This window comes from Hemiscyllium ocellatum, unplaced genomic scaffold (genome assembly GCF_020745735.1).
Source record: "Hemiscyllium ocellatum isolate sHemOce1 unplaced genomic scaffold, sHemOce1.pat.X.cur. scaffold_2853_pat_ctg1, whole genome shotgun sequence".
Taxonomy (NCBI): Eukaryota; Metazoa; Chordata; class Chondrichthyes; order Orectolobiformes; family Hemiscylliidae; genus Hemiscyllium; species Hemiscyllium ocellatum.
In genome coordinates this window covers 41,767-63,774 of record NW_026868227.1, presented here as the reverse complement: position 1 = coordinate 63,774, position 22,008 = coordinate 41,767, and the positions used below count along the sequence as shown (strand labels likewise).

Genomic DNA, 22,008 nt, shown 5'->3' with positions numbered 1-22,008 from the left:
TGTCAGGATGGCCGAGTGGTCTAAGGCGCCAGACTTAAGGAGTGTTAGTCCTTGCTCTGCATCTGGCCTTGTGAATTCTGGTCCCTTTCTAGGGGCGTGGGTTCAAATCCCACTCCTGACATGTCTCCCTTTTTCCCCAAACAAACCTTCCCACACCCACACACTCCCCCCAAATTTCACATCTTCTTGGAGAGGAGTCACTCCCCCTTCCCAAACATGGAAGAGTCCAACCCCTCGGTTTCAAAGATAAGGCTCAGGCATTTACAACAATCTTCAGACGCAAGTGCCCACTGGATCATCTTCCTCAGTCTCCTCCTGTGCTCCCCACCATCACACACACCATTCTTCAAACAATTACATTCACTCCGTCTCACATCAAAAGACACTGGACACTGCAAAGGCTATGGGCCCTGCCAAGATCTGGCACTGCTCCTGAACGCTGCTGCTCCACAACATGCCCTCCTCGAGCCAAGTTCTCCCAGGACAGTGACAACACTGGGATCTACCTGGCCATCTGCCAAATTATCAGGTATGTCCTGCACATAAAAAGCAGGACAAATCCAAATCAGCAAATTCCACTCCCGTCTATCTCTTCCCAATCCTCGGAAAAGTGATGGAAGGGCTCACCAACAGGGGCTATCGAGCAGCACCTGCTCAGCAATAACCTGCTCAGTGACACCCAGTTTGGGATGCCCAGGGTCACTCAGCTCCTGACCTCATTTTATTTGTGTCTGTGTGTGAGAGAGAGAGAGATTGTATGTGTTGGTGAGTGTGTGCGTGTGTGTGTGATAGAGAGGTTGGGTGTGTGTGTCTGTGTGTGGGTGTGAGAGAGAGTATGTGTGTGTGTGGAGAGAGAGTGTGTGCCTGTGGGTATATGAGTTTGTGTGTGTGTTTGTATGTGTGTGTGAGAGAGATTGTGAGTCCATTTGAGTGTGTGTGTGTGTGAGACAGAGAGAGTGTGTACGTTTGTGCTTGTCTGTGAGTGTGAGAGTGAGTGCAGGTGTGTGTGTGTGAGTGTGTGAGAGAGCGAATGTGTGTCTGTGTGAGAGAGAGTGTCTGTGTGAGAGAAAATGTGTGTGTGAGAGAGTGAGTGTGTGTGAGAGGGAGAGAGTGTGTGTGTGTGTGTGTTTGTGTGTGAGGGAGAGAGTGCGTATGTGGGGGTGTGTGTGAGAGAGGGTGTGTTTGTGTGGGTGTGGGTGTGAGAGACAGACAGAGAGTGCGTGTGTGTGTGTGAGAGAGAGAGATTGTGAGTGCATGTGAGTGTGTGTGTGTGAGAGAGAGTGTGTGTGAGAGAGAGTGTGAGTGCAGGTGTTTGTGTGTGTGAGTGGGAATGCTTATGTATGAGTGTGTGAGAGAGAGTGTGCGTGTGTGAGAGTGTGTGTTTGTGTGTGTGAGAGAGAGTGTGTGTGTGTGTTGGAGAGAGTATGTGTGTGTGGGAGAGAGAGAGAGAGAATTTGTGCTTGTGTGGGGTATGAGAGACAGAAAGGGATTGTGAGTGTGTGTGAACGAATGTGTGTGCGTGCTTGTGAGATGGAGAGTGTGAGTGTGTGTGAGAGAGAGAGAGTGTATGTATATGCATGTGAGAGAGAGTGTGTGTGTGTGTGAGAGAGGGTGTGTTTGTGTGTGTGTGAGAGAGGAGTGTTTGTGTGTGTGTGTGTGTGTGTGAGAGAGAGAGACTGTGTATGAGGAATTGTTGCTGAGTGTGAATGCAAGTGAGCTGCAAAATGCGGAATTGCATTTTTGTGTCTGCACAAGTGCATGGTGACTAATTGTACAGAGTGAGAAAGAGATCGGGAAGGCTTGGGTTAGCAGCTTGTCAGGATGGCCGAGTGGTCTAAGGCGCCAGACTCAAGGAGCGTTAATCCTTGCTCTATATCTGGGCTTGTGAATTCTGCTCCCTTTCTAGGGGCGTGGGTTCAAATCCCACTCCTGACATGTCTCCCTTTTCCCCAAACAAACCTTCCACACCCACACACACTCCCCCAAATTTCACATCTTCTTGGAGAGGAATCACTCCCCCTTCCTAAACATTGAAGAGTCCAACCCCTCGGTTTCAAAGATAAGGCTCAGGCATTACAACAATCTTCAGACGCAAGTGCCCACTGGATCATCTTCCTCAGTCTCCTCCTGTGCTCCCCACCATCACACACACCATTCTTCAAACAATTACATTCACTCCGTCTCACATCAAGAGACACTGGACACTACAAAGGCTATGGGCCCTGCCAAGATTCTGGCACTGCTCCTGAACGCTGCTGCTCACAACATGCCCTTCCTCGAGCCAAGTTCTCCCAGGACAGTGACAACACTGGGATCTACCTGGCCATCTGCCAAATTATCCAGGTATGTCCTGCACATAAAAAGCAGGACAAATCCAACTCAGCCAATTCCACTCCCGTCTATCTCTTCCCAATCCTCGGAAAAGTGATGGAAGGGCTCACCAACAGGGCTATCGAGCAGCACCTGCTCAGCAATAACCTGCTCAGCGACACCCAGTTTGGGATCCCCCAGGGTCACTCAGCTCCTGACCTCATTTTGTTTGTGCCTGTGTGAGAGAGAGAGAGAGAGAGAGAAAGTCTGTGTGAGTGTGTGAATGTGAGAGTGAGAGACAGTGTGTGTAAGCGCGTGAGAGAGGGAGATTTTGTGTGTGTGTGAGAGTTGTATATGTCTGTGTGTGTGGGTGTGTGTGTGTGTGGTGTGTTTGTGTGGGTGGAGTGTGTGTGTCTGAGAAAGTGAGTGTGTGGGTGTTTGTGTCTGCGAGAGACAGAGAGTGTGTGTGTGTATGATTGTGTGAGCATGTATGTGTGTGTGTGTGACAGAGAGAGGGAGAATTTGTATGCGTGTGAGAGTGTGTTTGTGTGTGAGAGAGAATGTGTGTGAGAGAGGAGAGTGTGTGTGTGTGAGGGAGAGACTGTGTGTGTGAGAGAGAGAGCGAAAGTGTGTGTATATGAGGGAGAGTGTGTGTGTGTGTGTGAGGGAGTGTGTGTGTGTGGTGTGAGAGAGAGAGTGAGTGTGTCAGCATGCATGTGTGTGACAGAGAGAGGGAGAATTTGTATGTGTGTGAGAGAGTATGTTTGAGTGTGTGTGTGTGAGAGAGAGTGTGTGTGTGCATGTGAGAGAGTGAGTGTATGTGTGAGAGAGAGAGAGGAATGTGTGTGTGTGTGAGAGAGAGAGAGAGAGAGGGAGATTTTGTGTGTGTGAGAGAGTGTGTTTGTCTGTGTGAGAGAGAGTGAGTGTGAGTGCATGTCGGTGTGTGTGTGAAAGAGAGAGAGAGAATTTGTTTGTGCGAGAGAGAGAGTCTTATTTTTGTGAGAGAGTGTGTTTGTGTGTGAGTGAGACAGAAAGAGTGAGTGTGTGTGTGATAGAGAGTGTGTGTTTGTGTGCGCATGTGAGAGAGTGTGTGTGTGAAAGAGAGAAAGGGTGTGCGTGTGTGTGTGTGAGTGTGTGTGTGAGAGACTGAGAGTGAGTATGATAGAGAGTGTGTGTTTGTCTGTTCATGTGAGAGAGAATGTGTTAATGTGCGTGAGAGATAGAGAGGGAGTGAGAATTTGTGTGTGTGAGAGAAACTGAGAGTGTGAGTGTGTGTGTGAAAGAGAGAGACAATTTGTGTATGTGTGTGAGAGAGATAGTGTGTGTGTGTGTGTGTGTGAGAGAGAGAGTGTGTGAGAGAGAGAGAGACAGACTCTATATGAGGGATTGTTGTTGAGTGTGAATGCAAGGGAGCTGCAGAAATGCGGAATTGTATTTTGTGTCTGCACAAGGGCAAGGTGACTAACTGTGCAGAGTGAGAAAGAGAGTGGCATCACCATCCTGTCAGGATGGCCGCGTGGTCTAAGGCGCCAGACTTAAGGAGTGTTAGTTCTTGCTCTGCATCTGGCCTTGTGAATTTCTGGTCCCTTTCTAGGGGCGTGGGTTCAAATCCCACTCCTGACATTTCTCCCTTTTTCCCCAAACAAACCTTCCCACACCCACACACTCCCCCAAATTTCACATCTTCTTGGAGAGGAGTCACTCCCCTTCCCAAACATGGAAGAGTCCAACCCCTCGGTTTCAAAGATAAGGCTCAGGCATTTACAACAATCTTCAGACGCAAGTGCCCACTGGATCATCTTCCTCAGTCTCCTCCTGTGCTCCCCACCATCACACACACCATTCTTCAAACAATTACATTCACTCCGTCTCACATCAAAAGACACTGGACACTGCAAAGGCTATGGGCCCTGCCAAGATTCTGGCACTGCTCCTGAACGCTGCTGCTCCACAACATGCCCTTCCTCGAGCCAAGTTCTCCCAGGACAGTGACAACACTGGGATCTACCTGGCCATCTGCCAAATTATCCAGGTATTTCCTGCACATAAAAAGCAGGACAAATCCAAATCAGCAAATTCCACTCCCGTCTATCTCTTCCCAATCCTCGGAAAAGTGATGGAAGGGCTCACCAACAGGGCTATCGAGCAGCACCTGCTCAGCAATAACCTGCTCAGTGACACCCAGTTTGGGTTCCCCCAGGTCACTCAGCTCCTGACCTCATTTTGTTTGTGTCTGTGTGTGAGAGAGTGAGAGAGATTGTATGTGTTTGGTGAGTGTGTGCGTGTGTGTGTGATAGAGAGGTTGGGTGTGTGTGTCTGTGTGTGGGTGTGAGAGAGAGTATGTGTGTGTGTGAGAGAGAGAGTGTGTGCCTGTGGGTATATGAGTTTGTGTGTGTGTTTGTATGTGTGTGTGAGAGAGATTGTGAGTCCATTTGAGTGTGTGTGTGTGTGAGACAGAGAGTGTGTACGTTTGTGCTTGTCTGTGAGAGTGAGAGTGAGTGCAGGTGTGTGTGTGTGAGTGTGTGAGAGAGCGAATGTGTGTCTGTGTGAGAGAGAGTGTGTGTGTGAGAGAAAATGTGTGTGTGAGAGAGTGAGTGTGTGTGAGAGGGAGAGAGTGTGTGGTGTGGTGTTTGTGTGTGAGGGAGAGAGTGCGTATGTGTGGTGTGTGTGAGAGAGGGTGTGTTTGTGTGTGGGTGTGAGAGACAGACAGAGAGTGCGTGTGTGTGTGTGAGAGAGAGAGATTGTGAGTGCATGTGAGTGTGTGTGTGTGAGAGAGTGTGTGTGTGAGAGAGAGTGTGAGTGCGGTGTTTGTGTGTGTGAGTGGGAATGCTTATGTATGAGTGTGTGAGAGAGAGTGTGTGTGTGTGAGAGTGTGTGTTTGTGTGTGTGAGAGAGAGTGTGTGTGTGTGTGGAGAGAGTATGTGTGTGTGGGAGAGAGAGAGAGAGAATTTGTGCTTGTGTGGGGTATGAGAGACAGAAAGGGATTGTGAGTGTGTGTGAACGAATGTGTGTGCGTGCTTGTGAGATGGAGAGTGTGATTGTGTGTGAGAGAGAGAGAGAGTGTATGTTTATGCATGTGAGAGCGATTGTGTGTGTGAGAGAGGGTTTGTGTGTGTGTGTGTGGTGAGAGAGAGTGTTTGTGTGTGTGTGTGTGTGTGTGAGAGAGAGAGAGACTGTGTATGAGGAATTGTTGCTGAGTGTGAATGCAAGTGAGCTGCAAAAATGCGGAATTGCATTTTTGTGTCTGCACAAGTGCATGGTGACTAATTGTACAGAGTGAGAAAGAGATCGGGAAGGCTTGGCACAGCAGCTTGTCAGGATGGACGAGTGGTCTAAGGCGCCAGACTCAAGGAGCGTTAATCCTTGCTCTATATCTGGGCTTGTGAATTCTGGTCCCTTTCTTGGGGCGTGGGTTCAAATCCCACTCCTGACATGTCTCCCTTTTTCCCCAAACAAACCTTCCCCACACCCACACACTCCCCCCAAATTTCACATCTTCTTGGAGAGGAATCACTCCCCCTTCCTAAACATGGAAGAGTCCAACCCCTCGGTTTCAAAGATAAGGCTCAGGCATTTACAACAATCTTCAGACGCAAGTGCCCACTGGATCATCTTCCTCAGTCTCCTCCTGTGCTCCCCACCATCACGCACACCATTCTTCAAACAATTACATTCACTCCGTCTCACATCAAGAGACACTGGACACTGCAAAGGCTATGGGCCCTGCCAAGATTCTGGCACTGCTCCTGAACGCTGCTGCTCCACAACATGCCCTTCCTCGAGCCAAGTTCTCCCAGGACAGTGACAACACTGGGATCTACCTGGCCATCTGCCAAATTATCCAGGTATGTCCTGCACATAAAAAGCAGGACAAATCCAACTCAGCCAATTCCACTCCCGTCTATCTCTTCCCAATCCTCGGAAAAAGTGATGGAAGGGCTCACCAACAGGGCTATCGAGCAGCACCTGCTCAGCAATAACCTGTTCAGCGACACCCAGTTTGGGATCCCCCAGGGTCACTCAGCTCCTGACCTCATTTTGTTTGTGCCTGTGTGAGAGAGAGAGAGAGAGAGAGAGAAAATCTGTGTGAGTGTGTGAATGTGAGAGTGAGAGACAGTGTGTGTAAGCGCGTGAGAGAGGAAGCCATTATGTGTGTGTGTGAGAGTTGTATATGTCTGTGTGTGTGGGTGTGTGTGTGTGTGTGTGTGTTTGTGTGGGTGGAGTGTGTGTGTCTGAGAAAGTGAGTGTGTGGGTGTTTGTGTCTGCGAGAGACAGAGAGTGTGTGTGTGTATGATTGTGTGAGCATGTATGTGTGTGACAGAGAGAGAGGGAGAATTTGTATGCGTGTGAGAGTGTGTTTGTGTGTGAGAGAGATTGTGTGTGAGAGAGAGAGTGTGTGTGTGTGAGGGAGAGACTGTGTGTGTGTGAGAGAGAGAGCGAAAGTGTGTGTATATGAGGGAGAGTGTGTGAGTGTGTGTGTGTGAGGGAGTGTGTGTGTGTGAGAGAGAGAGTGAGTGTGTCAGCATGCATGTGTGTGACAGAGAGAGGGAGAATTTGTATGTGTGTGAGAGAGTATGTTTGAGTGTGTGTGTGTGAGAGAGAGTGTGTGCGTGCATGTGAGAGAGTGAGTGTATGTGTGAGAGAGAGAGAGAATGTGTGTGTGTGAGAGAGAGAGAGAGAGAGAGGGAGATTTTGTGTGTGTGAGAGAGGGTGTTTGTCTGTGTGAGAGAGAGTGAGTGTGAGTGCATGTCGGTGTGTGTGTGAAAGAGAGAGAGAGAATTTGTTTGTGCGTGAGAGAGAGTCTTATTTTTGTGAGAGAGTGTGTTTGTGTGTGAGTGAGACAGAAAGAGTGAGAGTGTGTGTGATAGAGAGTGTGTGTTTGTGTGCGCATGTGAGAGAGTGTGTGTGTGAAAGAGAGAAAGGGTGTGCGTGTGTGTGTGTGAGTGTGTGTGTGAGAGACTGAGAGTGTGTATGATAGAGAGTGTGTGTTTGTCTGTTCATGTGAGAGAGAATGTGTTAATGTGTGTGAGAGATAGAGAGGGAGTGAGAATTTGTGTGTGTGAGAGAAACTGAGAGTGTGAGTGTGTGTGTGAAAGAGAGAGACAATTTGTGTATGTGTGTGAGAGAGATTGTGTGTGTGTGTGTGTGTGTGAGAGAGAGTGTGTGAGAGAGAGAGAGACAGACTCTATATGAGGGATTGTTGTTGAGTGTGAATGCAAGGGAGCTGCAGAAATGCGGAATTGTATTTTGTGTCTGCACAAGGGCAAGGAGACTAACTGTGCAGAGTGAGAAAGAGATCGGAAGTCACCATCCTGTCAGGATGGCCGAGTGGTCTAAGGCGCCAGACTTAAGGAGTGTTAGTCCTTGCTCTGCATCTGGCCTTGTGAATTCTGGTCCCTTTCTAGGGGCGTGGGTTCAAATCCCACTCCTGACATTTCTCCCATTTTCCCCAAACAAACCTTCCCACACCCACACACTCCCCCAAATTTCACATCTTCTTGGAGAGGAGTCACTCCCCTTCCCAAACATGGAAGAGTCCAACCCCTCGGTTTCAAAGATAAGGCTCAGGCATTTACAACAATCTTCAGACGCAAGTGCCCACTGGATCATCTTCCTCAGTCTCCTCCTGTGCTCCCCACCATCACACACACCATTCTTCAAACAATTACATTCACTCCGTCTCACATCAAAAGACACTGGACACTGCAAAGGCTATGGGCCCTGCCAAGATTCTGGCACTGCTCCTGAACGCTGCTGCTCCACAACATGCCCTTCCTCGAGCCAAGTTCTCCCAGGACAGTGACAACACTGGGATCTACCTGGCCATCTGCCAAATTATCCAGGTATGTCCTGCACATAAAAAGCAGGACAAATCCAAATCAGCAAATTCCACTCCCGTCTATCTCTTCCCAATCCTCGGAAAAGTGATGGAAGGGCTCACCAACAGGGCTATCGAGCAGCACCTGCTCAGCAATAACCTGCTCAGCGACACCCAGTTTGGGATCCCCCAGGGTCACTCAGCTCCTGACCTCATTTTGTTTGTGCCTGTGTGAGAGAGAGAGAGAGAGAGAAAGTCTGTGTGAGTGTGTGAATGTGAGAGTGAGAGACAGTGTGTGTAAGCGCGTGAGAGAGGAAGCCTTTATGTGTGTGTGTGAGAGTTGTATATGTCATGTGTGTGTGTGTGTGTGTGTGTGTGTGTCTGAGAAAGTGAGTGTGTGGGTGTTTGTGTGTGAGAGACAGAGAGTGTGTGTGTGTGTGATTGTGTGAGCATGTATGTGTGTGACAGAGAGAGAGGGAGAATTTGTATGTGTGTGAGAGTGTGTTTGTGTGTGAGAGAGAATGTGTGTGAGAGAGAGAGTGTGTGTGTGTGAGGGAGAGACTGTGTGTGTGAGAGAGAGAGCGAAAGTGTGTGTATATGAGGGAGAGTGTGTGAGTGTGTGTGTGTGAGGGAGTGTGTGTGTGTGTGTGTGAGAGAGAGTGAGTGTGTCAGCATGCATGTGTGTGACAGAGAGAGGGAGAATTTGTATGTGTGTGAGAGAGTATGTTTGAGTGTGTGTGTGTGTGAGAGAGAGTGTGTGTGTGCATGTGAGAGAGTGAGTGTATGTGTGAGAGAGAGAGAGAATGTGTGTGTGTGTGAGAGAGAGAGAGAGAGAGGGAGATTTTGTGTGTGTGAGAGAGTGTGTTTGTCTGTGTGAGAGAGAGTGAGTGTGAGTGCATGTCGGTGTGTGTGTGAAAGTGAGAGAGAGAATTTGTTTGTGCGTGTGAGAGAGTCTTATTTTTGTGAGAGAGTGTGTTTGTGTGTGAGTGAGACAGAAAGAGTGAGAGTGTGTGTGATAGAGAGTGTGTGTTTGTGTGCGCATGTGAGAGAGTGTGTGTGTGAAAGAGAGAAAGGGGTTGCGTGTGTGTGTGTGAGTGTGTGTGTGAGAGACTGAGAGTGTGTATGATAGAGAGTGTGTGTTTGTCTGTTCATGTGAGAGAGAATGTGTTAATGTGTGTGAGAGATAGAGAGGGAGTGAGAATTGTGTGTGTGTGAGAGAAACTGAGAGTGTGAGTGTGTGTGAAAGAGAGAGACAATTTGTGTATGTGTGTGAGAGAGATTGTTGTGTGTGTGTGTGTGTGAGAGAGAGTGTGTGTGAGAGAGAGAGAGAGACTCTATATGAGGGATTGTTGTTGAGTGTGAATGCAAGGGAGCTGCAGAAATGCGGAATTGTATTTTGTGTCTGCACAAGGGCAGGTGACTAACTGTGCAGAGTGAGAAAGAGAGTGGGCATCACCATCCTGTCAGGATGGCCGCGTGGTCTAAGGTGCCCGACTTAAGGAGTGTTAGTCCTTGCTCTGCATCTGGCCTTGTGAATTCTGGTCCCTTTCTAGGGGCGTGGGTTCAAATCCCACTCCTGACATTTCTCCCATTTTCCCCAAACAAACCTTCCCACACCCACACACTCCCCCCAAATTTCACATCTTCTTGGAGAGGAGTCACTCCCCTTCCCAAACATGGAAGAGTCCAACCCCTCGGTTTCAAAGATAAGGCTCAGGCATTTACAACAATCTTCAGACGCAAGTGCCCACTGGATCATCTTCCTCAGTCTCCTCCTGTGCTCCCCACCATCACACACACCATTCTTCAAACAATTACATTCACTCCGTCTCACATCAAGAGACACTGGACACTACAAAGGCTATGGGCCCTGCCAAGATTCTGGCACTGCTCCTGAACGCTGCTGCTCCACAACATGCCCTTCCTCGAGCCAAGTTCTCCCAGGACAGTGACAACACTGGGATCTACCTGGCCATCTGCCAAATTATCCAGGTATGTCCTGCACATAAAAAGCAGGACAAATCCAACTCAGCAAATTCCACTCCCGTCTATCTCTTCCCAATCCTCGGAAAAGTGATGGAAGGGCTCACCAACAGGGCTATCGAGCAGCACCTGCTCAGCAATAACCTGCTCAGCGACACCCAGTTTGGGATCCCCCAGGGTCACTCAGCTCCTGACCTCATTTTGTTTGTGCCTGTGTGAGAGAGAGAGAGAGAGAGAAAGTCTGTGTGTGAGTGTGTGAATGTGAGAGTGAGAGACAGTGTGTGTAAGCGCGTGAGAGAGGAAGCCTTTATGTGTGTGTGTGAGAGTTGTATATGTGTTGTGTGTGTGTGTGTGTGGTGTGTGTGTGTCTGAGAAAGTGAGTGTGTGGGTGTTTGTGTCTGCGAGAGACAGAGAGTGTGTGTGTGTATGATTGTGTGAGCATGTATGTGTGTGACAGAGAGAGAGGGAGAATTTGTATGTGTGTGTGAGTGTGTGTTTGTGTGTGAGAGAGAATGTGTGTGAGAGAGAGAGTGTGTGTGTGTGAGGGAGAGACTGTGTGTGTGAGAGAGAGAGCGAAAGTGTGTGTATATGAGGGAGAGTGTGTGAGTGTGTGTGTGTGAGGGAGTGTGTGTGTGTGTGTGTGAGAGAGAGAGTGAGTGTGTCAGCATGCATGTGTGTGACAGAGAGAGGGAGAATTTGTATGTGTGTGAGAGAGTATGTTTGAGTGTGTGTGTGTGAGAGAGAGTGTGTGTGTGCATGTGAGAGAGTGAGTGTATGTGTGAGAGAGAGAGAGAATGTGTGTGTGTGTGAGAGAGAGAGAGAGGGAGATTTTGTGTGTGTGAGAGAGTGTGTTTGTCTGTGTGAGAGAGAGTGAGTGTGAGTGCATGTCGGTGTGTGTGTGAAAGAGAGAGAGAGAATTTGTTTGTGCGTGAGAGAGAGTCTTATTTTTGTGAGAGAGTGTGTTTGTGTGTGAGTGAGACAGAAAGAGTGAGAGTGTGTGTGATAGAGAGTGTGTGTTTGTGTGCGCATGTGAGGGAGTGTGTGTGTGAAAGAGAGAAAGGGTGTGCGTGTGTGTGTGTGAGTGTGTGTGTGAGAGACTGAGAGTGTGTATGATAGAGAGTGTGTGTTTGTCTGTTCATGTGAGAGAGAATGTGTTAATGTGCGTGAGAGATAGAGAGGGAGTGAGAATTTGTGTGTGTGAGAGAAACTGAGAGTGTGAGTGTGTGTGTGAAAGAGAGAGACAATTTGTGTATGTGTGTGAGAGAGATTGTGTGTGTGTGTGTGTGTGAGAGAGAGAGTGTGTGAGAGAGAGAGAGACAGACTCTATATGAGGGATTGTTGTTGAGTGTGAATGCAAGGGAGCTGCAGAAATGCGGAATTGTATTTTGTGTCTGCACAAGGGCAAGGTGACTAACTGTGCAGAGTGAGAAAGAGAGTGGGCATCACCATCCTGTCAGGATGGCCGCGTGGTCTAAGGTGCCCGACTTAAGGAGTGTTAGTCCTTGCTCTGCATCTGGCCTTGTGAATTCTGGTCCCTTTCTAGGGGCGTGGGTTCAAATCCCACTCCTGACATTTCTCCCTTTTTCCCCAAACAAACCTTCCCACACCCACACACTCCCCCAAATTTCACATCTTCTTGGAGAGGAGTCACTCCCCCTTCCCAAACATGGAAGAGTCCAACCCCTCGGTTTCAAAGATAAGGCTCAGGCATTTACAACAATCTTCAGACGCAAGTGCCCACTGGATCATCCTCCTGTGCTCCCCACCATCACGCACACCATTCTTCAAACAATTACATTCACTCCGTCTCACATCAAAAGACACTGGACACTGCAAAGGCTATGGGCCCTGCCAAGATTCTGGCACTGCTCCTGAACGCTGCTGCTCCACAACATGCCCTTCCTCGAGCCAAGTTCTCCCAGGACAGTGACAACACTGGGATCTACCTGGCCATCTGCCAAATTATCCAGGTATTTCCTGCACATAAAAAGCAGGACAAATCCAAATCAGCAAATTCCACTCCCGTCTATCTCTTCCCAATCCTCGGAAAAGTGATGGAAGGGCTCACCAACAGGGCTATCGAGCAGCACCTGCTCAGCAATAACCTGCTCAGCGACACCCAGTTTGGGATCCCCCAGGGTCACTCAGCTCCTGACCTCATTTTGTTTGTGCCTGTGTGAGAGAGAGAGAGAGAGAGAAAGTCTGTGTGAGTGTGTGAATGTGAGAGTGAGAGACAGTGTGTGTAAGCGCGTGAGAGAGGAAGCCTTTATGTGTGTGTGTGAGAGTTGTGTGTCTGTGTGTGTGTGTGTGTGTGTTGTGTGTGTGTCTGAGAAAGTGAGTGTGTGGGTGTTTGTGTCTGCGAGAGACAGAGAGTGTGTGTGTGTATGATTGTGTGAGCATGTATGTGTGTGACAGAGAGAGAGGGAGAATTTGTATGTGTGTGAGAGTGTGTTTGTGTGTGAGAGAGAATGTGTGTGAGAGAGAGAGTGTGTGTGTGTGAGGGAGAGACTGTGTGTGTGAGAGAGTGAGCGAAAGTGTGTGTATATGAGGGAGAGTGTGTGAGTGTGTGTGTGTGAGGGAGTGTGTGTGTGTGTGTGTGAGAGAGAGAGTGAGTGTGTCAGCATGCATGTGTGTGACAGAGAGAGGGAGAATTTGTATGTGTGTGAGAGAGTATGTTTGAGTGTGTGTGTGTGAGAGAGAGTGTGTGTGTGCATGTGAGAGAGTGAGTGTCTGTGTGAGAGAGAGAGAGAATGTGTGTGTGTGTGAGAGAGAGAGAGAGAGAGGGAGATTTTGTGTGTGTGAGAGAGTGTGTTTGTCTGTGTGAGAGAGAGTGAGTGTGAGTGCATGTCGGTGTGTGTGTGAAAGAGAGAGAGAGAATTTGTTTGTGCGTGAGAGAGAGTCTTATTTTTGTGAGAGAGTGTGTTTGTGTGTGAGTGAGACAGAAAGAGTGAGAGTGTGTGTGATAGAGAGTGTGTGTTTGTGTGCGCATGTGAGAGAGTGTGTGTGTGAAAGAGAGAAAGGGTGTGCGTGTGTGTGTGTGAGTGTGTGTGTGAGAGACTGAGAGTGTGTATGATAGAGAGTGTGTGTTTGTCGGTTCATGTGAGAGAGAATGTGTTAATGTGCGTGAGAGATAGAGAGGGAGTGAGAATTTGTGTGTGTGAGAGAAACTGAGAGTGTGAGTGTGTGTGTGAAAGAGAGAGACAATTTGTGTATGTGTGTGAGAGAGATTGTGTGTGTGTGTGTGTGTGAGAGAGAGTGTGTGAGAGAGAGAGACAGAGTCTATATGAGGGATTGTTGTTTAGTGTAAATGCAAGGGAGCTGCAGAAATGCGGAATTGTATTTTGTGTCTGCACAAGGGCAAGGTGACTAACTGTGCAGAGTGAGAACGAGATCAGGAATCACCATCCTGTCAGTATGGCCGAGTGGTCTAAGGCGCCGGACTTAACGAGTGCTAGTCCTTGCTCTGCCTTTGGCCTTGTGAATTCTGGTCCCTTTCTAGGGGCGTGGGTTCAAATCCCACTCCTGACATTTCTCCCATTTTCCCCAAACAAACCTTCCCACACCCACACACTCCCCCCAAATTTCACATCTTCTTGGAGAGGAGTCACTCCCCCTTCCCAAACATGGAAGAGTCCAACCCCTCGGTTTCAAAGATAAGGCTCAGGCATTTACAACAATCTTCAGACGCAAGTGCCCACTGGATCATCTTCCTCAGTCTCCTCCTGTGCTCCCCACCATCACGCACACCATTCTTCAAACAATTACATTCACTCCGTCTCACATCAAGAGACACTGGACACTACAAAGGCTATGGGCCCTGCCAAGATTCTGGCACTGCTCCTGAACGCTGCTGCTCCACAACATGCCCTTCCTCGAGCCAAGTTCTCCCAGGACAGTGACAACACTGGGATCTACCTGGCCATCTGCCAAATTATCCAGGTATGTCCTGCACATAAAAAGCAGGACAAATCCAACTCAGCCAATTCCACTCCCGTCTATCTCTTCCCAATCCTCGGAAAAGTGATGGAAGGGCTCACCAACAGGGCTATCGAGCAGCACCTGCTCAGCAATAACCTGTTCAGCGACACCCAGTTTGGGATCCCCCAGGGTCACTCAGCTCCTGACCTCATTTTGTTTGTGCCTGTGTGAGAGAGAGAGAGAGAGAGAGAGAAAGTCTGTGTGAGTGTGTGAATGTGAGAGTGAGAGACAGTGTGTGTAAGCGCGTGAGAGAGGAAGCCATTATGTGTGCGTGTGAGAGTTGTATATGTCTGTGTGTGTGTGTGTGTGTGTGTGTGTGTGTGTGTGTCTGAGAAAGTGAGTGTGTGGGTGTTTGTGTCTGCGAGAGACAGAGAGTGTGTGTGTGTATGATTGTGTGAGCATGTATGTGTGTGACAGAGAGAGAGGGAGAATTTGTATGTGTGTGAGAGTGTGTTTGTGTGTGAGAGAGAATGTGTGTGAGAGAGAGAGTGTGTGTGTGTGAGGGAGAGACTGTGTGTGTGAGAGAGAGAGCGAAAGTGTGTGTATATGAGGGAGAGTGTGTGAGTGTGTGTGTGTGAGGGAGTGTGTGTGTGTGAGAGAGAGAGTGAGTGTGTCAGCATGCATGTGTGTGACAGAGAGAGGGAGAATTTGTATGTGTGTGAGAGAGTATGTTTGAGTGTGTGTGTGTGAGAGAGAGTGTGTGTGTGCATGTGAGAGAGTGAGTGTATGTGTGAGAGAGAGAGAGAATGTGTGTGTGTGTGAGAGAGAGAGAGAGAGAGGGAGATTTTGTGTGTGTGAGAGAGTGTGTTTGTCTGTGTGAGAGAGAGTGAGTGTGAGTGCATGTCGGTGTGTGTGTGAAAGAGAGAGAGAGAATTTGTTTGTGCGTGAGAGAGAGTCTTATTTTTGTGAGAGAGTGTGTTTGTGTGTGAGTGAGACAGAAAGAGTGAGAGTGTGTGTGATAGAGAGTGTGTGTTTGTGTGCGCATGTGAGAGAGTGTGCGTGTGAAAGAGAGAAAGGGTGTGCGTGTGTGTGTGTGAGTGTGTGTGTGAGAGACTGAGAGTGTGTATGATAGAGAGTGTGTGTTTGTCTGTTCATGTGAGAGAGAATGTGTTAATGTGCGTGAGAGATAGCGAGGGAGTGAGAATTTGTGTGTGTGAGAGAAACTGAGAGTGTGAGTGTGTGTGTGAAAGAGAGAGACACTTTGTGTATGTGTGTGAGAGAGATTGTGTGTGTGTGTGTGTGTGTGAGAGAGAGTGTGTGAGAGAGAGAGAGACAGACTCTATATGAGGGATTGTTGTTGAGTGTGAATGCAAGGGAGCTGCAGAAATGCGGAATTGTATTTTGTGTCTGCACAAGGGCAAGGTGACTAACTGTGCAGAGTGAGAAAGAGATGAGAAGTCACCATCCTGTCAGGATGGCCGAGTGGTCTAAGGCGCCAGACTTAAGGAGTGTTAGTCTTTGCTCTGCATCTGGCCTTGTGAATTCTGGTCCCTTTCTAGGGGCGTGGGTTCAAATCCCACTCCTGACATTTCTCCCATTTTCCCCAAACAAACCTTCCCACACCCACACACTCCCCCCAAATTTCACATCTTCTTGGAGAGGAGTCACTCCCCCTTCCCAAACATGGAAGAGTCCAACCCCTCGGTTTCAAAGATAAGGCTCAGGCATTTACAACAATCTTCAGACGCAAGTGCCCACTGGATCATCTTCCTCAGTCTCCTCCTGTGCTCCCCACCATCACGCACACCATTCTTCAAACAATTACATTCACTCCGTCTCACATCAAAAGACACTGGACACTGCAAAGGCTATGGGCCCTGCCAAGATTCTGGCACTGCTCCTGAACGCTGCTGCTCCACAACATGCCCTTCCTCGAGCCAAGTTCTCCCAGGACAGTGACAACACTGGGATCTACCTGGCCATCTGCCAAATTATCCAGGTATTTCCTGCACATAAAAAGCAGGACAAATCCAAATCAGCCAATTCCACTCCCGTCTATCTCTTCCCAATCCTCGGAAAAGTGATGGAAGGGCTCACCAACAGGGCTATCGAGCAGCACCTGCTCAGCAATAACCTGCTCAGCGACACCCAGTTTGGGATCCCCCAGGGTCACTCAGCTCCTGACCTCATTTTGTTTGTGCCTGTGTGAGAGAGAGAGAGAGAGAGAGAAAGTCTGTGTGAGTGTGTGAATGTGAGAGTGAGAGACAGTGTGTGTAAGCGCGTGAGAGAGGAAGCCTTTATGTGTGTGTGTGAGAGTTGTATATGTCTGTGTGTGTGTGTGTGTGTGTGTGTGTTTGTGTGTGTGAGTGTGTGTGTCTGAGAAAGTGAGTGTGTGGGTGTTTGTGTCTGAGAGAGACAGAGTGTGTGTGTGTGTATGATTGTGTGAGCATGTATGTGTGTGACAGAGAGAGAGGGAGAATTTGTATGTGTGTGAGAGTGTGTTTGTGTGTGAGAGAGAATGTGTGTGAGAGAGAGAGTGTGTGTGTGTGAGGGAGAGACTGTGTGTGTGAGAGAGAGAGAGAGAGTGCGTGTATATGAGGGAGAGTGTGTGAGTGTGTGTGTGTGAGGGAGTGTGTGTGTGTGTGAGAGAGAGAGAGTGAGTGTGTCAGCATGCATGTGTGTGACAGAGAGAGGGAGAATTTGTATGTGTGTGAGAGAGTATGTTTGAGTGTGTGTGTGTGAGAGAGAGTGTGTGTGTGCATGTGAGAGAGTGAGTGTATGTGTGAGAGAGAGAGAGAATGTGTGTGTGTGTGAGAGAGAGAGAGAGAGAGGGAGATTTTGTGTGTGTGAGAGAGTGTGTTTGTCTGTGTGAGAGAGAGTGAGTGTGAGTGCATGTCGGTGTGTGTGTGAGAGAGAGAGAGAATTTGTTTGTGCATGAGAGAGAGTCTTATTTTTGTGAGAGAGTGTGTTTGTGTGTGAGTGAGACAGAAAGAGTGAGAGTGTGTGTGATAGAGAGTGTGTGTTTGTGTGCGCATGTGAGAGAGTGTGTGTGTGAAAGAGAGAAAGGGTGTGCGTGTGTGTGTGTGAGTGTGTGTGTGAGAGACTGAGAGTGTGTATGATAGAGAGTGTGTGTTTGTCTGTTCATGTGAGAGAGAATGTGTTAATGTGCGTGAGAGATAGAGAGGGAGTGAGAATTTGTGTGTGTGAGAGAAACTGAGAGTGTGAGTGTGTGTGTGAAAGAGAGAGACAATTTGTGTATGTGTGTGAGAGAGATTGTGTGTGTGTGTGTGTGAGAGAGAGAGAGTGTGTGAGAGAGAGACAGACTCTATATGAGGGATTGTTGTTGAGTGTGAATGCAAGGGAGCTGCAGAAATGCGGAATTGTATTTTGTGTCTGCACAAGGGCAAGGTGACTAACTGTGCAGAGTGAGAACGAGATCAGGAATCACCATCCTGTCAGTATGGCCGAGTGGTCTAAGGCGCCGGACTTAACGAGTGCTAGTCCTTGCTCTGCCTTTGGCCTTGTGAATTCTGGTCCCTTTCTAGGGGCGTGGGTTCAAATCCCACTCCTGACATTTCTCCCATTTTCCCCAAACAAACCTTCCCACACCCACACACTCCCCCAAATTTCACATCTTCTTGGAGAGGAGTCACTCCCCCTTCCCAAACATGGAAGAGTCCAACCCCTCGGTTTCAAAGATAAGGCTCAGGCATTTACAACAATCTTCAGACGCAAGTGCCCACTGGATCATCTTCCTCAGTCTCCTCCTGTGCTCCCCACCATCACGCACACCATTCTTCAAACAATTACATTCACTCCGTCTCACATCAAGAGACACTGGACACTACAAAGGCTATGGGCCCTGCCAAGATTCTGGCACTGCTCCTGAACGCTGCTGCTCCACAACATGCCCTTCCTCGAGCCAAGTTCTCCCAGGACAGTGACAACACTGGGATCTACCTGGCCATCTGCCAAATTATCCAGGTATGTCCTGCACATAAAAAGCAGGACAAATCCAAATCAGCCAATTCCACTCCCGTCTATCTCTTCCCAATCCTCGGAAAAGTGATGGAAGGGCTCACCAACAGGGCTATCGAGCAGCACCTGCTCAGCAATAACCTGTTCAGCGACACCCAGTTTGGGATCCCCCAGGGTCACTCAGCTCCTGACCTCATTTTGTTTGTGCCTGTGTGAGAGAGAGAGAGAGAGAGAGAGAAAGTCTGTGTGAGTGTGTGAATGTGAGAGTGAGAGACAGTGTGTGTAAGCGCGTGAGAGAGGAAGCCATTATGTGTGCGTGTGAGAGTTATATATGTCTGTGTGTGTGTGTGTGTGTGTGTGTGTGTGTGTGTGTCTGAGAAAGTGAGTGTGTGGGTGTTTGTGTCTGCGAGAGACAGAGAGTGTGTGTGTGTATGATTGTGTGAGCATGTATGTGTGTGACAGAGAGAGAGGGAGAATTTGTATGTGTGTGAGAGTGTGTTTGTGTGTGAGAGAGAATGTGTGTGAGAGAGAGAGTGTGTGTGTGTGAGGGAGAGACTGTGTGTGTGAGAGAGTGAGCGAAAGTGTGTGTATATGAGGGAGAGTGTGTGAGTGTGTGTGTGTGAGGGAGTGTGTGTGTGTGTGAGAGAGAGAGTGAGTGTGTCAGCATGCATGTGTGTGACAGAGAGAGGGAGAATTTGTATGTGTGTGAGAGAGTATGTTTGAGTGTGTGTGTGTGAGAGAGAGTGTGTGTGTGCATGTGAGAGAGTGAGTGTATGTGTGAGAGAGAGAGAGAATGTGTGTGTGTGTGAGAGAGAGAGAGAGAGAGGGAGATTTTGTGTGTGTGAGAGAGGGTGTTTGTCTGTGTGAGAGAGAGTGAGTGTGAGTGCATGTCGGTGTGTGTGTGAAAGAGAGAGAGAGAATTTGTTTGTGCGTGAGAGAGAGTCTTATTTTTGTGAGAGAGTGTGTTTGTGTGTGAGTGAGACAGAAAGAGTGAGAGTGTGTGTGATAGAGAGTGTGTGTTTGTGTGCGCATGTGAGAGAGTGTGTGTGTGAAAGAGAGAAAGGGTGTGCGTGTGTGTGTGTGAGTGTGTGTGTGAGAGACTGAGAGTGTGTATGATAGAGAGTGTGTGTTTGTCTGTTCATGTGAGAGAGAATGTGTTAATGTGCGTGAGAGATAGCGAGGGAGTGAGAATTTGTGTGTGTGAGAGAAACTGAGAGTGTGAGTGTGTGTGTGAAAGAGAGAGACAATTTGTGTATGTGTGTGAGAGAGATTGTGTGTGTGTGTGTGTGTGTGAGAGAGAGTGTGTGAGAGAGAGAGAGACAGACTCTATATGAGGGATTGTTGTTGAGTGTGAATGCAAGGGAGCTGCAGAAATGCGGAATTGTATTTTGTGTCTGCACAAGGGCAAGGTGACTAACTGTGCAGAGTGAGAAAGAGATCAGAAGTCACCATCCTGTCAGGATGGCCGAGTGGTCTAAGGCGCCAGACTTAAGGAGTGTTAGTCCTTGCTCTGCATCTGGCCTTGTGAATTCTGGTCCCTTTCTAGGGGCGTGGGTTCAAATCCCACTCCTGACATTTCTCCCATTTTCCCCAAACAAACCTTCCCACACCCACACACTCCCCCCAAATTTCACATCTTCTTGGAGAGGAGTCACTCCCCCTTCCCAAACATGGAAGAGTCCAACCCCTCGGTTTCAAAGATAAGGCTCAGGCATTTACAACAATCTTCAGACGCAAGTGCCCACTGGATCATCTTCCTCAGTCTCCTCCTGTGCTCCCCACCATCACGCACACCATTCTTCAAACAATTACATTCACTCCGTCTCACATCAAAAGACACTGGACACTGCAAAGGCTATGGGCCCTGCCAAGATTCTGGCACTGCTCCTGAACGCTGCTGCTCCACAACATGCCCTTCCTCGAGCCAAGTTCTCCCAGGACAGTGACAACACTGGGATCTACCTGGCCATCTGCCAAATTATCCAGGTATGTCCTGCACATAAAAAGCAGGACAAATCCAAATCAGCAAATTCCACTCCCGTCTATCTCTTCCCAATCCTCGGAAAAGTGATGGAAGGGCTCACCAACAGGGCTATCGAGCAGCACCTGCTCAGCAATAACCTGCTCAGCGACACCCAGTTTGGGATCCCCCAGGGTCACTCAGCTCCTGACCTCATTTTGTTTGTGCCTGTGTGAGAGAGAGAGAGAGAGAGAAAGTCTGTGTGAGTGTGTGAATGTGAGAGTGAGAGACAGTGTGTGTAAGCGCGTGAGAGAGGAAGCCTTTATGTGTGTGTGTGAGAGTTGTATATGTCTGTGTGTGTGTGTGTGTGTGTGTGTGTGTGTGTGTGTGTCTGAGAAAGTGAGTGTGTGGGTGTTTGTGTCTGCGAGAGACAGAGAGTGTGTGTGTGTATGATTGTGTGAGCATGTATGTGTGTGACAGAGAGAGAGGGAGAATTTGTATGTGTGTGAGAGTGTGTTTGTGTGTGAGAGAGAATGTGTGTGAGAGAGAGAGTGTGTGTGTGTGAGGGAGAGACTGTGTGTGTGAGAGAGAGAGCGAAAGTGTGTGTATATGAGGGAGAGTGTGTGAGTGTGTGTGTGTGAGGGAGTGTGTGTGTGTGAGAGAGAGAGTGAGTGTGTCAGCATGCATGTGTGTGACAGAGAGAGGGAGAATTTGTATGTGTGTGAGAGAGTATGTTTGAGTGTGTGTGTGTGAGAGAGAGTGTGTGTGTGCATGTGAGAGAGTGAGTGTATGTGTGAGAGAGAGAGAGAATGTGTGTGTGTGTGAGAGAGAGAGAGAGAGAGGGAGATTTTGTGTGTGTGAGAGAGTGTGTTTGTCTGTGTGAGAGAGAGTGAGTGTGAGTGCATGTCGGTGTGTGTGTGAAAGAGAGAGAGAGAATTTGTTTGTGCGTGAGAGAGAGTCTTATTTTTGTGAGAGAGTGTGTTTGTGTGTGAGTGAGACAGAAAGAGTGAGAGTGTGTGTGATAGAGAGTGTGTGTTTGTGTGCGCATGTGAGAGAGTGTGCGTGTGAAAGAGAGAAAGGGTGTGCGTGTGTGTGTGTGAGTGTGTGTGTGAGAGACTGAGAGTGTGTATGATAGAGAGTGTGTGTTTGTCTGTTCATGTGAGAGAGAATGTGTTAATGTGCGTGAGAGATAGCGAGGGAGTGAGAATTTGTGTGTGTGAGAGAAACTGAGAGTGTGAGTGTGTGTGTGACAGAGAGAGACAATTTGTGTATGTGTGTGAGAGAGATTGTGTGTGTGTGTGTGTGTGTGTGAGAGAGAGTGTGTGAGAGAGAGAGAGACAGACTCTATATGAGGGATTGTTGTTGAGTGTGAATGCAAGGGAGCTGCAGAAATGCGGAATTGTATTTTGTGTCTGCACAAGGGCAAGGTGACTAACTGTGCAGAGTGAGAAAGAGATGAGAAGTCACCATCCTGTCAGGATGGCCGAGTGGTCTAAGGCGCCAGACTTAAGGAGTGTTAGTCTTTGCTCTGCATCTGGCCTTGTGAATTCTGGTCCCTTTCTAGGGGCGTGGGTTCAAATCCCACTCCTGACATTTCTCCCATTTTCCCCAAACAAACCTTCCCACACCCACACACTCCCCCCAAATTTCACATCTTCTTGGAGAGGAGTCACTCCCCCTTCCCAAACATGGAAGAGTCCAACCCCTCGGTTTCAAAGATAAGGCTCAGGCATTTACAACAATCTTCAGACGCAAGTGCCCACTGGATCATCTTCCTCAGTCTCCTCCTGTGCTCCCCACCATCACACACACCATTCTTCAAACAATTACATTCACTCCGTCTCACATCAAAAGACACTGGACACTGCAAAGGCTATGGGCCCTGCCAAGATTCTGGCACTGCTCCTGAACGCTGCTGCTCCACAACATGCCCTTCCTCGAGCCAAGTTCTCCCAGGACAGTGACAACACTGGGATCTACCTGGCCATCTGCCAAATTATCCAGGTATGTCCTGCACATAAAAAGCAGGACAAATCCAAAT

At 48.5% G+C, this 22,008-nt stretch overlaps 10 non-coding genes across 10 annotated transcripts; all 10 read left to right on the top strand.

The window, feature by feature from the left end:
• The first annotated feature begins 1 nt into the window (after window position 1).
• On the top strand, window positions 2-121 carry trnal-uaa (transfer RNA leucine (anticodon UAA)). Its single transcript has 2 exons — window positions 2-39; window positions 76-121. It is a non-coding gene; the product is annotated as a tRNA-Leu (tRNA).
• Window positions 122-1,815: 1,694 nt separating this feature from the next.
• Window positions 1,816-1,935, top strand: trnal-caa (transfer RNA leucine (anticodon CAA)). Its single transcript has 2 exons — window positions 1,816-1,853; window positions 1,901-1,935. It is a non-coding gene; the product is annotated as a tRNA-Leu (tRNA).
• Window positions 1,936-3,812: 1,877 nt separating this feature from the next.
• Window positions 3,813-3,933, top strand: trnal-uaa (transfer RNA leucine (anticodon UAA)). Its single transcript has 2 exons — window positions 3,813-3,850; window positions 3,888-3,933. It is a non-coding gene; the product is annotated as a tRNA-Leu (tRNA).
• Window positions 3,934-5,623: 1,690 nt separating this feature from the next.
• On the top strand, window positions 5,624-5,743 carry trnal-caa (transfer RNA leucine (anticodon CAA)). Its single transcript has 2 exons — window positions 5,624-5,661; window positions 5,709-5,743. It is a non-coding gene; the product is annotated as a tRNA-Leu (tRNA).
• Window positions 5,744-7,624: 1,881 nt separating this feature from the next.
• Window positions 7,625-7,744, top strand: trnal-uaa (transfer RNA leucine (anticodon UAA)). The gene is made up of 2 exons: window positions 7,625-7,662; window positions 7,699-7,744. It is a non-coding gene; the product is annotated as a tRNA-Leu (tRNA).
• Window positions 7,745-13,519: 5,775 nt separating this feature from the next.
• On the top strand, window positions 13,520-13,639 carry trnal-uaa (transfer RNA leucine (anticodon UAA)). Its single transcript has 2 exons — window positions 13,520-13,557; window positions 13,594-13,639. It is a non-coding gene; the product is annotated as a tRNA-Leu (tRNA).
• A 1,858-nt stretch (window positions 13,640-15,497) lies between these two features.
• trnal-uaa (transfer RNA leucine (anticodon UAA)) lies at window positions 15,498-15,617 on the top strand. The gene is made up of 2 exons: window positions 15,498-15,535; window positions 15,572-15,617. It is a non-coding gene; the product is annotated as a tRNA-Leu (tRNA).
• Window positions 15,618-17,483: 1,866 nt separating this feature from the next.
• trnal-uaa (transfer RNA leucine (anticodon UAA)) lies at window positions 17,484-17,603 on the top strand. Its single transcript has 2 exons — window positions 17,484-17,521; window positions 17,558-17,603. It is a non-coding gene; the product is annotated as a tRNA-Leu (tRNA).
• Window positions 17,604-19,462: 1,859 nt separating this feature from the next.
• Window positions 19,463-19,582, top strand: trnal-uaa (transfer RNA leucine (anticodon UAA)). Its single transcript has 2 exons — window positions 19,463-19,500; window positions 19,537-19,582. It is a non-coding gene; the product is annotated as a tRNA-Leu (tRNA).
• Window positions 19,583-21,440: 1,858 nt separating this feature from the next.
• On the top strand, window positions 21,441-21,560 carry trnal-uaa (transfer RNA leucine (anticodon UAA)). The gene is made up of 2 exons: window positions 21,441-21,478; window positions 21,515-21,560. It is a non-coding gene; the product is annotated as a tRNA-Leu (tRNA).
• Window positions 21,561-22,008: the final 448 nt, after the last annotated feature.